The following is a 15625-nucleotide window of genomic DNA, read 5'->3' as shown; positions in this document are numbered from 1 at the left end:
GTCCATTGAACTGCGAATTCATCAGTGAATTAATCCAGACCTCTAATGATCCAATCACCTCCCCAAGCCTCCATGGCCTCTGAACACTGTTCACTGGGAACCCAGCCTACAATACGTGAGTTTTTCGGGGACACTTCATAACCAGACCATAAAGGGTGCAAGACGAGAAGACGTATGATAATACCAATTGATGAAGAAAAGTGGATAAAGTAAATAAACCACCCGTGACAAAAATTCTCAGTATAATCACATAATAACAATAAATAACATATTGTTAATACGACAATAACTTATTGTCATAATGATTTCTGCAAAAAATGACCAAGCATATAACGTCACATCTAATGGTGAAATGCTGAGTGCTTTCCTGCTAAGATTAGGAAAAAGGTAAGGCCATAAACTATCATCACTTTTATTCAAAATCATATAATACATCTAGTACAACAACACAAGAAAAGGCAATAAAATTTATATAGATTTGAAAGCAGTGCGACTCTCCGTATTAACAGATGTCATAATTTAGAACTGATAAGTCTAGGGTTTGAAACTACGGTTTGAATTCAGGGCTTTTCCTTGCTAGGCATATGTTCTACCATGAAAGCCATGGCCTAAGATCTTTTTGCTTTATCTGTTTTTCAGGTAGGGTCTCCTGTTTTTGCTTGAGTCTGGTCTTGACTTGAGATCCTTCCACCTATGGTCTCCTATGGAGCTGGTAGCACTGATGTGTTCCACCAATCCTGTCTTATTCACTCATATGAGGACTTACTAACTTTTTTCCCAAACTGGCCTCAAACCAACATCCTCCCAACTGACCTCCTGAGTAGCTGGGATTAAATTGTTCTGGCCTTTTTCATGGTCATATATTTCAAACTTAAAACATGTAAATAGATTTTCCACCCAAATAAATAATACTAATGTAAAAAATCATCTAGCCTATTTAGGATTATATATTGAATGACTCTTACTCTAATAAGCAATCCCAACTGAACTAACAGATCAATTTTATCCAAAGTTTAAGATAAATACATGGCTATCCTATTCCAATCGCCTCAAAGCATAGGAAATGAAACGTCACGTTATACTCTCAGTACAAACATACAAGGATGGTACCAATAAAACCTATAGATCAATCTTTTGAAAACATCAGAAAGGCCTAAATAAAATATCAATGAATGGATATAAGCCAATAATGAATCATAGGTAAGTTGCATTTATCATAGCAACAAAATCACATTGCAACATTGGTGATTTTGTACATGTATCAAACCACACGAACAGACTGAATGATAAATATCATAGAAAATCTACACCACAATTGTTATACTCGTTTGTAAAACTTCAACCTTGATACATGATAAAGCCTTCAGAAGCCAAGAATAGATAACTATGTCTAGATGAGCCGAGCAAAGAGGACCCAGATATAAATCCACACAGCTCTGCCCACCTTATTTTTGACAAAGGCGCCAAAAACACAGGATGGAAAAAAAACAGCCTCTTCAACAAATATTGCTGGGAAGAGTGGTTATCTGCCTGCAAAACACTGAAACTAGAGCCACATTTATCACACTATACTAGTATCAACTCAAAATGGATCAAGGACCTTAATATCACACCCAAAATTCTGAAGTTAGTATAGGAAAGTGCAGGGAATACTCTGGACGCAATAGAGTATAGGCAAGGACTTCCTCAATAGAACCCCAGCAACTAAGAAACTAAGAGAAAGGATGGACTAATGGGACTGCATACAATTAAAAAGCTTCTGCACAGCAAAAGAAATGGTCTCTAAACTGAAGAGACCACACACAGAGTGGGAGAAAATATTTGCCAGCTATACATCAGACAAAGGACTGATAACCAGAATATAGAGGGAAATCAAAAAGTTAAACTCTCCCCAAATCAAAGAACCAATAAAGAAATGGGCACCTGAGCTAAACAGAACTTTTTCAAAAGAAGAAATTTTAATGGCCAAAAAAAGACATGAAAAAACGCTCACCATCTCTGGCCATAAAGGAAATGCAAATCAAAACCACATGAAGATTCTACCTCACCCTGTTAGAATAGCTATCATCGAAAACACCATCAACAACAGGTTTTAGTGAGGATGTGGGGGAAAAGGAACCCTCTTACACTGCTGGGAGGAATGCAAGCTAGTGCAAGCACTCTGGAAAACAATGTAGAGGCTTCGTAAAAAAATTAAACATAGATCTGCCACATAATCCAGCAATCCCACTCCCAGGATATACCCAAAGGAATGTGACTCAGTTTACTCCAGAGGTACTTGCACACTCATGTTTACTGCAGCACTATTCACAATAGCCAAGTTGTAGAAAAAGCCAAGATGCCCCACTACTGACGAGTTGATTAAGAAAATGTGGTATTTATACACAATGGAATTTTACTCAGCCACGAAGAATGAAATCTTATCATTGTCAAGTAAATGGGTGGAACTGGAGAACATCATCCTGAGCGAGGTTAGCCAGGCTCAGAAGACCAAAAATCGTATGTTTTCCCTCATATGCGGACTTTAAATCTAGGGCAAAGGCAGTAATGTTGGACTTGGGTCACAGGTTAAGAGGTGAGTGCATACGGGAGGTATGGGGATAGTAGGAAACACAAAAACTTGAAAGTGTCTGATGTCCCCACTGCAGAGGAGCTAATACAGTAACCTTAAAACAACAGAGGTCAATATGGGAAGCTGAGCAAGAAGTAGTGAAGAGGTCAGGTAGAGATGAATCACTTCGGGTTTTAATAAACTTGTGCATGGAAGCAATGCTAGGTATCTCTCTGTTAGCTATCCTTATCTCAAACTAGCAAAAACGCTATGTCTTTCTTATTATTGCTTAAGTCTTCTCTTCAACACAATTGGAGAAAAGGGCAGAACAGGTTCTGCCTGAAAGCGAGGGATATGGGGGCAAAAGGTGGGTGAGAGAGGCAGGCATGAGAAATGACCCAAAAATGTATGCACATATGAATAAGTGAGTAAAGAAAAAATATATGTAATTGTAAAATTTTCACCAAGCCTTCTACTGGTGAGTTCATAGCTTCTTTAACATAACAAACAAGATGATCTACTCTTCTCCTCTTTTCAACATTGTGGTAGAAAATGCAATCAATTAGAAAAAGAATAAAGGATATGAGAATTAGAAAGGAGCAGAGGAAACTGGACTTTCTAACCGATGCCTCACTCTCTCTATAAAATATCCAAGAGAATTCAAAAAGCATCAGAATAAGAGGCCCAGAACATTTTTAAATGTTCATAATCAACTTAAAAAATAAAAAGCATAGTCATTTTCAAAACTGGACCTACTCCTTTGAAAAATGGTATGGAGGTTCCACAAAAATTAGATTCCCATATGAACTAGCAATGATACTTCTGGTTATATATACAAGAGACATGAACATGGTTTTGAAAAGACAGTTTCACATCCATGTTCACACCAGCATTGTTCACCATGACTAGAAGTGAACCAAGAGTTCATCTCCAAATGATTGGATTAAAACATGTGCCATGTACACGTTGTGGAATACCACTCAGCTTTAAAAGGAAGGAAATTCAGATGCATACCCTCTGTGGATAAACCTTCAAAACATTATGCTGTGTGAAGCCAACTAATGAAGAGCCAATACTGTGAGATTCTACTTATATAACATATCTAGAACGGTGGATTATAACTAGAGAGTACTGGGGCTTTCCAGATGAATGGAAGGGGACATGGGGATGTGTTTGGTGCATTCAGATTTAAAAGCTCTGAAGACCTGCCACAAAGTTATGTGAATATACTGAATATGCATATGTTCTTCTGCATATTTAATACGGTTCAGTTGGTAAAATTTTGTTATATCTATTTTACCATAATTTGAAATAGTTTCACAATTCACATTTGTAAACATCAACAATAATCAGGAAGAAAATGTAGTAGGAAAACAAAGGTTAGCATGACTCCATTGTTATTGTAAACATTAATGGATAAAATGAAATCATACCTGAATGATTGTAGAGGTCTACCATATTCGTGAATATTGACGATTCCATGCCACAGAAATGTATATTTTACAGTGAAGTAATTCTAATTATTCTCTGATGTACTCCCAATAAAATTCCAACAGAATTTTTCATAGAATTTTAAAGAAACAAAGATCCAAAAAAGAGAAAAATATTTTTGAAAAAGAAAAATGTCATGTCTGCAGAATTAGGCTGCAAAACTCGAACATACTGTAGATATATGGATTCAAAAGAGAGAGTGTTCACATAAGGAGAGAAAATGGAAGGGCAGAAGCAAGAACCACTAGAAACAGATCCACACACATATATTGAAATTTGATATGTCACAAAGACCAGATCTTTGGGGAATCCTGGAGCTCCTGTAAATGTTGCTGAGAGAAGAGATTTTTCTGGTACTGGGGGTGGGTGTGGCTAAAGTGGTAGAGCACCTCCCTTGCAAACTTGAGGCCCTGAGTTCAAACTGCAGTACTGCAGCCCAGACAGAGAGAGAGAGAGAGAGAGAGAGAGAGAGAGAAACTGTCCAAAAGGAAACAACAATCAAGTTGAATTCAACTATAATATATTGTGAGAACTTTTGTAAATGTCACAATGTACCCCAGTACAAAAATAATATCAATAAGTATATAAAAGTAAAATAAAATGAAATTGCAAGACTTCAATGTTCAATATAAAATGGAAAAAAGTAGAAAAGATGAAAGGCAGAATAAGGAAAAGGAAAGTCTCTGTCTGTCCATTCCTCTGTCAGAGCAATTGTGCTTTCAAGCAATGGAAATTAAGACTGGTGTGTTAGATATGAATAATTATCTAAAACGAGATCTGAGTCTGGCTTCAATAATAAACAATAGGACCCCCTACACACACACAAACACACAATAGAATAATATTTTTCTTAGATTTATCTATGAGGGTTCCCAGATGAGCTTTAGGATACATGGGAAATCTTTCTCCATTTTATATAAGAGGGTGGGCCCTCCTGGAAAAACTCTGGCCAATACCATGTAAAGCTTCTCCCCTCTGTGCTGAAGGAACGGCCCATTAACAAATCCACCCCTGCCACCCCCGAGTCAGCTCTACAATGGTCTGCTCCAGTGTGAGGGTTCCAGGCAGAACTTTGAGTGTTGTCTGTTGAGGCTCAGCCAGGCCTTGGCAACAGCCAAAGCAGCCTTGGAGCCATGGATGGGCCCAAGACTGTCCATCAGATGTACTCGACGCTGGTCCTAAAGGAATTTTCCAGGCTTGTGACAACAGATCCTGAAGAACTGAGACCAAAGCCCTATGATTTTCCATGGGAGCTAGTGATATGTGTGGCTATTATTGGACTTTTTTCTGTTCTACTGATTTTGTGGAGAAGTTTTCAATCCGTTCGAAGCTGACTTTACACAAGAAGAGAAAAACATCTTGCTGTGAAGCTTTCTGGACTAATTGAGGAAAAATGTAAGTTACTTGACAAACTTAGCTTGGAGTCATCGTTAAAGGACGCTAGATCAGTAGAAAGACACCCTTTTGAGGCAGCCTCCACAAAGGGACAACTGTTTGGGCAGCCTTTCCCATTGTATTGCCACAGACGACTGCAACCCATGTCTCTTGTGGTTCTTTCTGACTGAAATGATTCCTCAGTCTTTGCTCTTCACTCTTTTGAAGAATCGTGGTCAGGTATGACCTTGTATTTGGGGTTCTCTGACTTTTTATGATTATACAATTAGTATGACTTTGGGAGAATAATTACACAGAGGTAATGTATCCCCATCAAATCATATAAGAGATGCGTGGTATCAGTGTTATGTATATGGATGATATTAACCTTTATCACCTGGTTAAGTTAATATTTACTTTGAAGATTATGGCTGTTTTTCTATTGTCTTTGGCTTCAAAACACTAATCCAGGTGTCTCTGATGGGCAGAGGAGAGTATTAAGCTTCACATTCAGGTCGGGGGGAGGGGCAGAGAGGATCTACAAGGCACTACTTGGACATCTTCTGCAGAGAAAGTCAACTCCTTCTCTCCTATTTCTCTCCTTATTCAAATACTTGTTTTCATTGTACGGATTTAGTTATATTTTTTCTACTTTAAGTTATTATCCAATGCAGGTTGAATATCTATTATTTAAATCCTTGGCATCAGAGGGGTTCCAGATTTCAGATGTTGGAATGTTTACAATATTTAATGAGACCCCTTCGAGATGGGACTGAAGAATCAACACAAAATTAATTTATGCTTCAAGCACAGCTTATACATGTGGTCTGAAGGCAATTTTCATCTTTTTTCTCTTTGTTTTTTCTACTTACCAGGCCGAAGCTATGTAGTCTCAAACTTCAAATTTTCAAATCTCAGGCTGTCCAGTGCTAGGATTACAGGCCTGCTCCACCATGCCCAGCTGTTAAGGTAATTTTATACACTATTTGTAGTGCATTTCTGTCTTGAGTGCAGCTTGTCTCATAAGATTACCTGTGGAATTTTCCACTGGCACTTGCCAATATTGAAGATTTTGGATTTCCTGATCATGGATGTTCAACCTGTAGGTAGATATTAATTTGCTTCTGGCATTGGATTAGCTCTCACCTTTGAGAGCTCATTCAGGTTGAATAGTGTGTGTTTTTAGCATGCCCCACTCATTTTCTTCCTGCTTGCCTTCCTTCCTTCCTTCCTTCTTTTTTACCTATCATTTCTTTACAATTTATTTGGTTCTCTCTGTCTCCCTTCCCCCCACCAGCACTCCCTTAGAAACTACAGTAGAATGTGCCCCAGGTCTGTTTTTCATGAGCCCAAACAGTCATTTTTCACTGCAGCACAATATACATAAACTTCATTATACATAAACTTTGGATTTATTAGGACACAGAGTTCATTGAGCAGATAAAGCCAGCTTTCATTGTACACAAGGCAAAAGGTCAGTGCCCAGAGAAATCTTCTAAAGGCCCATTGACATTTTAGTTTGTAACCTGAAGCACCAGAAGGCAAAATTTCAGAAGAAAAAATACAAACTCTTAGAGGGTTGCCATGAGCAGTAAATGGCAGGAGGGGTCTCCTCAGCTCATGAGAGACATTCTGGGATATCTTGTTGCACAGCAGCCTCATCTTGGAATGGAGGTGGTTTCATGAAATTTCAATGGCCATGATACGGGCGGTCCCTCTTCCCTCTGGAGAGAACAGCATCTGGGGAACTGTGCAGGGATGAGACATGACCGTCCCTTTCAGGATTCCCTGAGCAGAAGTCAAACTCTTCTCCCCAAGTTGTTTCAGTTGGTATCTAAAGGGTTGACCTCCAATGGCACATTAGTAGTAGATTGAAATTGCCCATGGGAAGGAGGGTGAGGTGCCCCCTGGAGTCCTGGCACAGGCCTGCCCTCTGCTAACTCTGGGTCTGGAAGACGAATCACAAGACATAGCCCTGGTTATCTGGCTGTCCCAGTGGGGACTCTGCTAGTCTGGCACAGTGTCTGTTTCTGTGGGGAGAGGGCACTAGAGACCTGCAAGGTGCTGTGTCCTAATGACCAGTTCATGTCCTGTGAGTGCTTCACATAGAGACCCATAACCAGGGTGATTCTGAGACCATGGAGGCATCTTTCGCATCGCCTGAACCTGGCACTGAGATGAGGGTGGCCCAGGAGAAAGGATGCAGGAGCTAGGAAGGATGCAGGGTAAGGAGTCGCTTAGCAGAATGAGGTAGAAGATGTGAGGCTTATGTGGAATTGGCCAGCCCATAACCACTCACACTGTGCCCAGGACAAGCAGACAGAGGCTTTTCAGCTCTGCTCCCACCCTGCTGCTGACCTTGTAGGGGTTTCTTTTCCCTCTCAGGTAGGCCTTTGTGCATGATGCATATGGCTTCCAAGATGAATTTGGGGTCATGGGGATGGAAAGTTGTTTTCCCTTTGGCTCTGAACCTTTTAATATGTTCATTGATTTCCTTCTATTCTTCTCTGTCTCTCTCTCCCTCTACACATTCACCTTTTCACTGAGGTTTCAGGGAAAAACAGATTCCCAATGGAACCTCTGCCCTGGCCAGGTGAGGCCCTGCATGGCTATAATCCCAGCTATTCAGAACACTAAGGTATGAAATCTCTTTGGTTTAGAAGTTGAGCCCAGTGTGGGCAACAGAGAATTTCCACCAAACACACCAGCAAGCAAACACATGCCTATCCCTCAAACCCTCGCTGTTTCTATTCAATCTCCCTGTGTCCTTAGGTCCCAAATTCAGTGGCTCTTTCCACATCTAGATCATCTGTCAGTTCTCCAGTTCCCCAGATTCTACATTTCACTACTAAGTTTTGGTGTCTAGGAAGTCACTTCCCTGTTTCCCATGCAGGGAAGGAAAATAGAATTTCTTTTCCTAAACCACATGGGTTCTTAGCTGGGACAGATTCCTATTAACGAAAGGCCGACCAAGAGGAGAAAAACACCAAGTTTGAAAAGATGATCCATGTCTGTCACACAGGAAGGAAACAACTCTCCCAGGCTAGTAACCAACTCCCAAAGCTGTGCGTTGGGCTTCTGTTTTCTACTGTATTTTAACAAAGAGCAATGACTCTTAGAATGCTGAGACAAAGATTAAGAAATTTCCACTTCCAGTGTGGGAAAACTGTGAGAAGGTGGCAATGTCTGCTCCAGATTGCTCTGGTTTCTGCTTTGCCAGCTTAGGCTGATTAGTGCCTTCTCCAGGAAGGAAGAATTTCAGCTCTAGCTAAAGGGGAAGGAGAGAAAGACAGAAAGTTCTTATGTGTATGTTGATCTTTGTCTTGCCATCAGGGAAACTCCAGCTTCTTAACTGTCTCAGGTCAACACTCCTCAATACTTGAGAGAGAAATCTTTTAGTTTCCTTCTTGCCTTACCCTTGCCTCACGTCAGCAGTGATTCCTCCATACCTGATTATATAGTAAATCCCAACTTCACTGGGCTTTGTAGGGGATGATGTGTGCACACATAAGCTATGGTTCATTCTCCAAGAAGTGTGTAATGTAATGAGGGGATGCGCTATGGATAAAGATATGCATAACACAAGAAGGAAGACTATGAGGAGAACAAAATACTCATATTATTTAGTCCATGTTAGTATATCTCATATATTTTCACAGAACTGCTGCTATGATAATACTGAAGAGATAAGAATATATGATGTATCATATGTAGTCTTGTTCCCATAGGCACCAAGATAAGTTATCATGGGGGTTCACACGCTGCAGAAGTCCTGTGAGGTGTGTGCTGTACAGATCTGTGGGCTATAAACAGTCAAGGAGTTGATACAAATGCACAATTCTTAGGGTTTTATAGATTCCTGGAAGTTTTGTAGCAGAGAATGAGCAAAGAGAGAGGGAGAGAATTCAGAGAGAGCTGTGTTGGGAGAGCAGAGCATTGAAGTTGGTGAAAAAAAAAAGCGTGAGGACAGCTTGAGGCCACATGGTGTTAGGCTTTCTACTTGAAGGGAAGAATATTTGGGAATATTGTGGCCTTTTCCATGTTTTCTATGAGACTTGGTTGACAGATACAATCAGTGTGTTAGGAGGATTAAAGGAGTCTGTGTTTAGGGTAGAGATGTACAGAGAGGAAGGAGTTGAGAGTACAGGACTGAGACACCTCCTGCCATAATGCTGAAGGTGGAATGGAGGTCAGAATTAGTAAGTAGCCAGATGAAGTCAGGAAGCAGTTGATGGGTACAATGAGGACCTGTCACATAGGAGAGTGGAGGAGATTGAGAAAGGAGAGTACTACCAGGCAAGAAGGCCAGTGGCACAAGGGCTGCTGAGGACTGGCGATCCAAGTGAGCACTGTCTGGATGTCAGGACAGAAGAGGTGACCTTGTTGAGACTTACTCTTCACATGTAGAAGAGGAAAGAAGCTTGGTGTCCTGATCACTTGGTCCTCTAGAGTGAACTGACTCAGGACTCAGAATCGGGAGTCCTGGGTTCCAATTGGAATCCTGCTGTTAATTATGACGTTATGTCCCCAAGGTGCTATAGCAACTGTAAATGCTTAAGATTTAGGGGAATCTCTGCTTCCTGCAGCTTATATGAAATTCATGGGACGTCATAGATCCAGGTAAAGAACAGCTACCATCCAAAGGATCCGGTTCCCCATGCCTGACAAGTTCACATGCTGAGTAACAGAACACCAGAAGGTTAGTTGGGCACAATGGACAGGCAATGGGTAGTGTTCTGAGCTGTGAGATGTAGAGGGAGACGTACGCCTGGGGCAGAGCAAGAATGACCTGACATGGCAGTGAACAACCCTCTGAGGGTAGGACCTTTCTGTACCCCAGCGGCTAATGGTTTATATCCCAGGGCTAGAGAACCTGTGTGTCTGTCACCGTGAACACTGTGGCAATTCCTTATTGAGATCATGGGGCAGATAAATCTGAGGAGTGTCAGCTCTGAAGCCCTCTGAAATTCTCATATCACTGTCATGGACATTTTCTTAGGGGGTGGTAGGCCCTTCTAAAGACAGTGTACACGTGGTATGTCTGATCCTCAGTTGTTGTTATCTCTATAGTCTGTCAGAAAGCCCTTTATATAGAAAAACAAATTACTGGTTAAGGAGATATAAGCACCTGTTAGTCTCAAAAATAAAAGAAGAATCCTGCACCACTACCCATGCCAGTAATCCAGCTACTCAGGAGATAGAAATCCGGAAGATCGCAATTTGAAGCTACCTGGGTAAAAAAGTTCAAGAGACCCTATTTCAGCCATGAAAGGATAGACATAGTGGCACACATCTTCTCCAGCTACTTTGGAAGTATAAATTGGGGATTTCTTCCCAAGACAGCTGTGGCATAAACGTGAGACCCTTTCTCCAAAATACCCAAAGCAAAAAGTGCTTAGAGTGTGGCTCAGGTGGTAGAGCACCTGCCTAGCGTGCACAGGGCCCTGAGTTCAAACCCCAGTACCAAGTTATGTGCATGATAAAGCATGATTGTGATCACGTGACACTAATTACAGGAATGGTCACGAATGAGATTTGCACCTATCTGGGCCTCACTTGCTCTTTTTACAAAGAAGAAATGTCGGGTATCCAGGAGCCCTCTCAGCTGTAGACTTCTGTTCTGAGATGTGAGGGTCACCTTCCTTTGGGCTCCTGTCATGTCAGTATTCCCCAGATGCAGAAGAAGTGATCAATCAAAGGTATCTTAAGGTGACAGTGGCCACCCTGTCTTGCACTGAGCAGGAGGATGAAGGCCGCATAAAGACACCTAGGATTGCCCCATAGAAAAGGGAAACCACAGTGAGGTGGGAACCACATGTGGACAGGGCTTCCGTATCCCACAGACGGGTGGCAGCTTCAGTACAATGGAGAAGATGTGGGCATTAGAAACAATGACGCACGTAAATGGTGTCATAAATGTCACTCCACCCACGGTGAAGACCATCAGCTCATTGACAAAACTGTCTAAAGAAGAGAGCTTTAGAATTGGGTGGGGGTCACACAGGAAGTGATGTACAAATTGTGGGAATAAAGGTAGTTTGAAGTAGGAAAACAGTATATAATAACCCACAATATGGCCACCAGAAGGACACAGAGTCTGGGCCTCATGATCGTGGTGTAGTAGAGTGGACAACACATGGCAATATGGCAGTCGTAGACCATGACATTCAGGAGAAATCCGTCCATGTTAATGAAAGTGGTGAAGAAGTAGATCTGGGTCACACAGCCCATGTAAGAGATGGACTTGCTGCCTACTATGTGATTTACCAGCATCTTGGAGACAGTGACTGATGAAATGTAGATGGTGACACTGGAGAGGTTGGCCAGGAATAGGTACGTGGGCATCACTGCTGTTTGTCAAGATGATAATGTTCCCATTGACCATAATGAGGTACAGCCCCAAGAAAGCCCAAAGAGAATGTCCTCCTGCTCTGCCTTTCCAGAGAGTGTGAGGAGGAGAACTCTGTGTCTCTAGTCTGTCCCCATCCATGTCTATTGGGAAGAAACTGTCATCATACAGTAAGATCACATGCCAGCAGTTGAGCAGAAACTTCTTAAATAGTTTCAAAGAGATCACACATAGGTTGAGATTATCTGGATTGCTTTATTGTATAGCTCCATAGAAAAATCCTGGTTAATTTTAATAGGGTTTCTTATAAATGGCTGTAGTTTTATTACCTCTACTCTTAATTGCAGAGCATGTAGGTATTTTCTTGTACTCCTTCTTCTTCCTCTTGTGAAACAGATATGAACTCTCCACCACTTGAGCCATTCCCCAGCATATTTTTTGCTTTAGTTTGTTTTCCAGATAGGGTCTTGTGCTTTTTCCCAGCAGCCTTGGACAGTGACACCCTTACTTCTGCCTCCTTAGCAGCTGGGAAAGAAAGGTGTTTACAAACACCATTGCCACGCCTGACCTCGTATAGGTCCTTTCTTGTACAATATGTAACTTAATCTAATATTTGCAGCTTAACATGTCACTTAATTCACAAGGAAACTGAAATTGCACAACTACATGATTTATCCAAATTCACAGAGACATTAAAAGTTAGATTTACAAGTAAAATTAGGTTCCTTTTTCTTTTTGCTATATTTTAATTAAGTCTCATTAGTTGAAAATTAACCAAGGGCAAATGCTGTATCAAGAGCCATACTATAACTTGATGATTTTGGGCTGTGATTTTTCTATTTTCTTAGAATTTGGAACATTTGGGAGGAGCTTTGATAGATCTTCCAGGTAGTGTGTCCTCAACACATTATCTGCCATTAAGATGGCTTCCCATTTTGCTAGGTGTGGTGGCGCACCCCTGTAATCCTTGCTGTTTAGGAGATGGAGATTAGGAGGATTGCAGTTTGAGATCAGCCCAGGCAAAAAGTTAGAGGCCCCCATCTCAACCAACAGGCTGGACATGGTGCTTCATATCTCCACCCCAGCAGTGCAGAAGGCTCACATGGAGGCAGCCCCTCGCATTTATCTGAAAAATAACTAAGGCAAAAATTGCTGGGGTCATGGCTCAAGTGTAGAGCGCCTGCTCAGCTAGTATAAAGCCCTGAGTTCAAATTACAGTACTACAAACCAAACCCAAACAAAAGGCCTTCACATTAGCTCACAGCTCTTGGTCTGCTGGTCAGAGGTACTGGCCAGTGACTATGGGCAGCCCCCTCTTGCTGCCATCAGAAGACGAAAGGCAGATACCTGTTTGCTATCTGTTTGTCTTCTACGCTTTTATTTCTCAGTTCTTTTACAATGTCATTTTTTGGTATTTAGTTGGTTTTCCTACTAAATACCAATTCCGTTTTCATTCCAGTGTCTTCTCTTTTATTTAAAGTTAGTTTATTAGTGGTTATCTTGAAAATGACAATTAATATCCTAAACCTAGTTTGAAAAGGCCAACTTAAGGTTCATTAGAATATACTGTCTTTGAGCACACATAGTTACTTTGTTGTTATCACAGAATACACACTTATTACTGTGTGCCAATTGTTACACGTTTATGAGTATTATTTTGTGAACTGCCTTTTAAATCGTACCGAGAGAAAGGAACGGTTACACTGAGCACGAGAATGCTAATCTCCTGTAGAGTTCCCCTCACCAGGGGTCTTTCTACTCTCTGTGCCTAGAGAGTTACTGCCCAGGGTCCTTGCATTGTAGCCTGAAGGATCCCTCCTGGCATTTCTTGTAGGGCAGATCTGTTTGTAATGGACTCCTGCTTTTGTTTATCTGGAAAGTCTTAATTTTTCTTTTATTATTGAAGGATAGTTTTCCAGGTATAACATATTTGGTTAACAACTTTTTCTTTGAAAACTTGCAATGTGTCGGTCCTTTTGTTGTGGCACCCGTGGTTTCTGGAGAAAGATAAGGTTGGTAATGTTACTGCGAATCTTCTGCATGCTGTGAATCGCTTCCGTCTTGTTGCTTTCAGAATTTTCTCCTCTTGTTGGGTTTTAATTTTCTTGCTAGGCAGGTGGTCTGCCACTTGAGCCACCCCTCCACCCTCATCCGGGTTTTGACATGCTGACTGTGCTACGTCTTGTGAATCTCTTTGGCTCTGTACTGCTTGACGTTTATTGAGTGCCTTGGGTATACATTCATGTCCTTATGAGCAGATTTTAAATGCTTCATCCGTTGTTCCTTCAAATATTCTGTCTGCCCCTTTCTCTCTTCTCTCTCTGAGATTCCTCTGATGCAAACATTGGTATGCATGACAGTGTCCCAGAGATTCCTCAGGACATACTCCTTTGTCACTTTTTTCTGTCTGCTCTTCAGACTGAATGGCTTCAATTTTCCCATCTTCTAGTTCTCTGATGCTTTCTTTCATCTACTCAAATCTGCTATTGAACCTTTATGGTGAATTGTTTATTTCAATTATTGTGTTTCTTGCCTTCTTAATTTCTGTTTGATTTCTTTCTATAGTTTGCATTGGTTTGTTTTCTCATTCTGCACTCATCGTTACAGATTTTCTTTTTTTTTTAATTTGGTAGTACTGGGATTTGAACTCAGGAACTCACTCTTACTAGGTAGGCTCTCTACCACTTGAGCCACACTTCTGGCCTTTTTTGCAGTGTTTATTTTTGAGATGCCTGAGGCCGGTCTAGACCATGATATTCCTATTTGTGCTTCCCTGCCTATCTGGGTTGAGAGGTGCAGGCCACTGTGCCCAGCCATTGGTAACCTAGGAACTTGTGAACTTTGTGCCTGGGCTCGCCTGGAACAGCCTCTCAAGTAGCTGTGCTCCTAGGCATGAGCCACCATGCCAGCTTCTTTAGTTCTTTCTGCATGTTGTCTTTTTTCTTTGTTATTTGGTTCATGTGGCAAAGATGTAGCATTTTTCATTGTAAAGAAAGCATGTTCCTTCATTTGCCTGTAGTATAGAATCCCTTGTGTAGTATTTGGAGTATTAAGTGGTTGACAGTTTGGGAAAGTCCTTGCAAGTGTGCAGGCCCAGCATGGCAGTGTGGGGATGACAGTGACTCTGGGAAGCAAGAGAGTTACCACAAGAGCTGCTGGAGGTGCTCTTTGGAGGGCTTATGGTAGAGAAAGAGGAAGAGAAATGTGCCATGGATTTGCCAGATTCCGACAGACTAAACACAAGTGTAGTGGCCAGTGCTCCTGAAGAGTATATGTGGAATGACACTGGCTTTTGAAGGTTGTCAGTTACTCTCTGTCTTGTCAGTTACTACCTGTCTGAGTAGTAACTCACAAGTTACTACTACCTGGCTGTGAAATTTTAGTGTAGTAGAGGCTATTTGTACTCAGTGATTCTGAAAATACAAAACCACGCATGAGCCAAGCAACATCAGGTGTGTTAAGGGAAAATTGAATTGGAAATTGAGACAGAAGAAACTATGGTCTCTCTCTCTCTCTCTCTCTCTCTCTGTCTCTCTGTCTCTCTGTCTCTCTCTCTGTGTCTCATCTGTGTCAGATGCCAACTCTAATCCTGAAGGTTTTGTCTGTGACTTGTCTGTTTTCTCAGAATTTGAACATTCATGGGCTTTAATAGGCCTGCCTGGTGGTTTGTCCTCAGCACTTTCTCTGTCATTAAGATGTGGTCACCAGAGCTCACAGCTCTTGGTGTGCTCACCTGAGCTGCTGTCAGTGGTTATGTGCAGTGTCCCCTCTCCTTAGTGCCATCAAAAGAGGAATGGCAGAAGCCTGTGGTAGCAGAATATTTTTTCATGTGATGAAAGGGATTTGCAAATTGATAAAGA

At 41.4% G+C, this 15625-nt stretch overlaps 1 protein-coding gene and 1 pseudogene across 1 annotated transcript in view; both read right to left on the bottom strand.

The window, feature by feature from the left end:
• Nucleotides 1-15625, bottom strand: part of LOC109702162 (protein transport protein Sec24A-like) — a 205001-nt gene that overhangs the window by 125366 nt on the left and 64010 nt on the right. The gene's annotated exons all lie outside the window — the stretch shown is intronic.
• On the bottom strand, nt 10944-12169 carry LOC109698665 (olfactory receptor 1J21-like; annotated as a pseudogene).

Source organism: Castor canadensis, chromosome 16 (assembly GCF_047511655.1).
Source record: "Castor canadensis chromosome 16, mCasCan1.hap1v2, whole genome shotgun sequence".
Classification (NCBI taxonomy): Eukaryota; Metazoa; Chordata; class Mammalia; order Rodentia; family Castoridae; genus Castor; species Castor canadensis.
The sequence above is the reverse complement of the archived record's forward strand: the minus strand, read 5'-3'. Positions and strand labels throughout refer to the sequence as shown.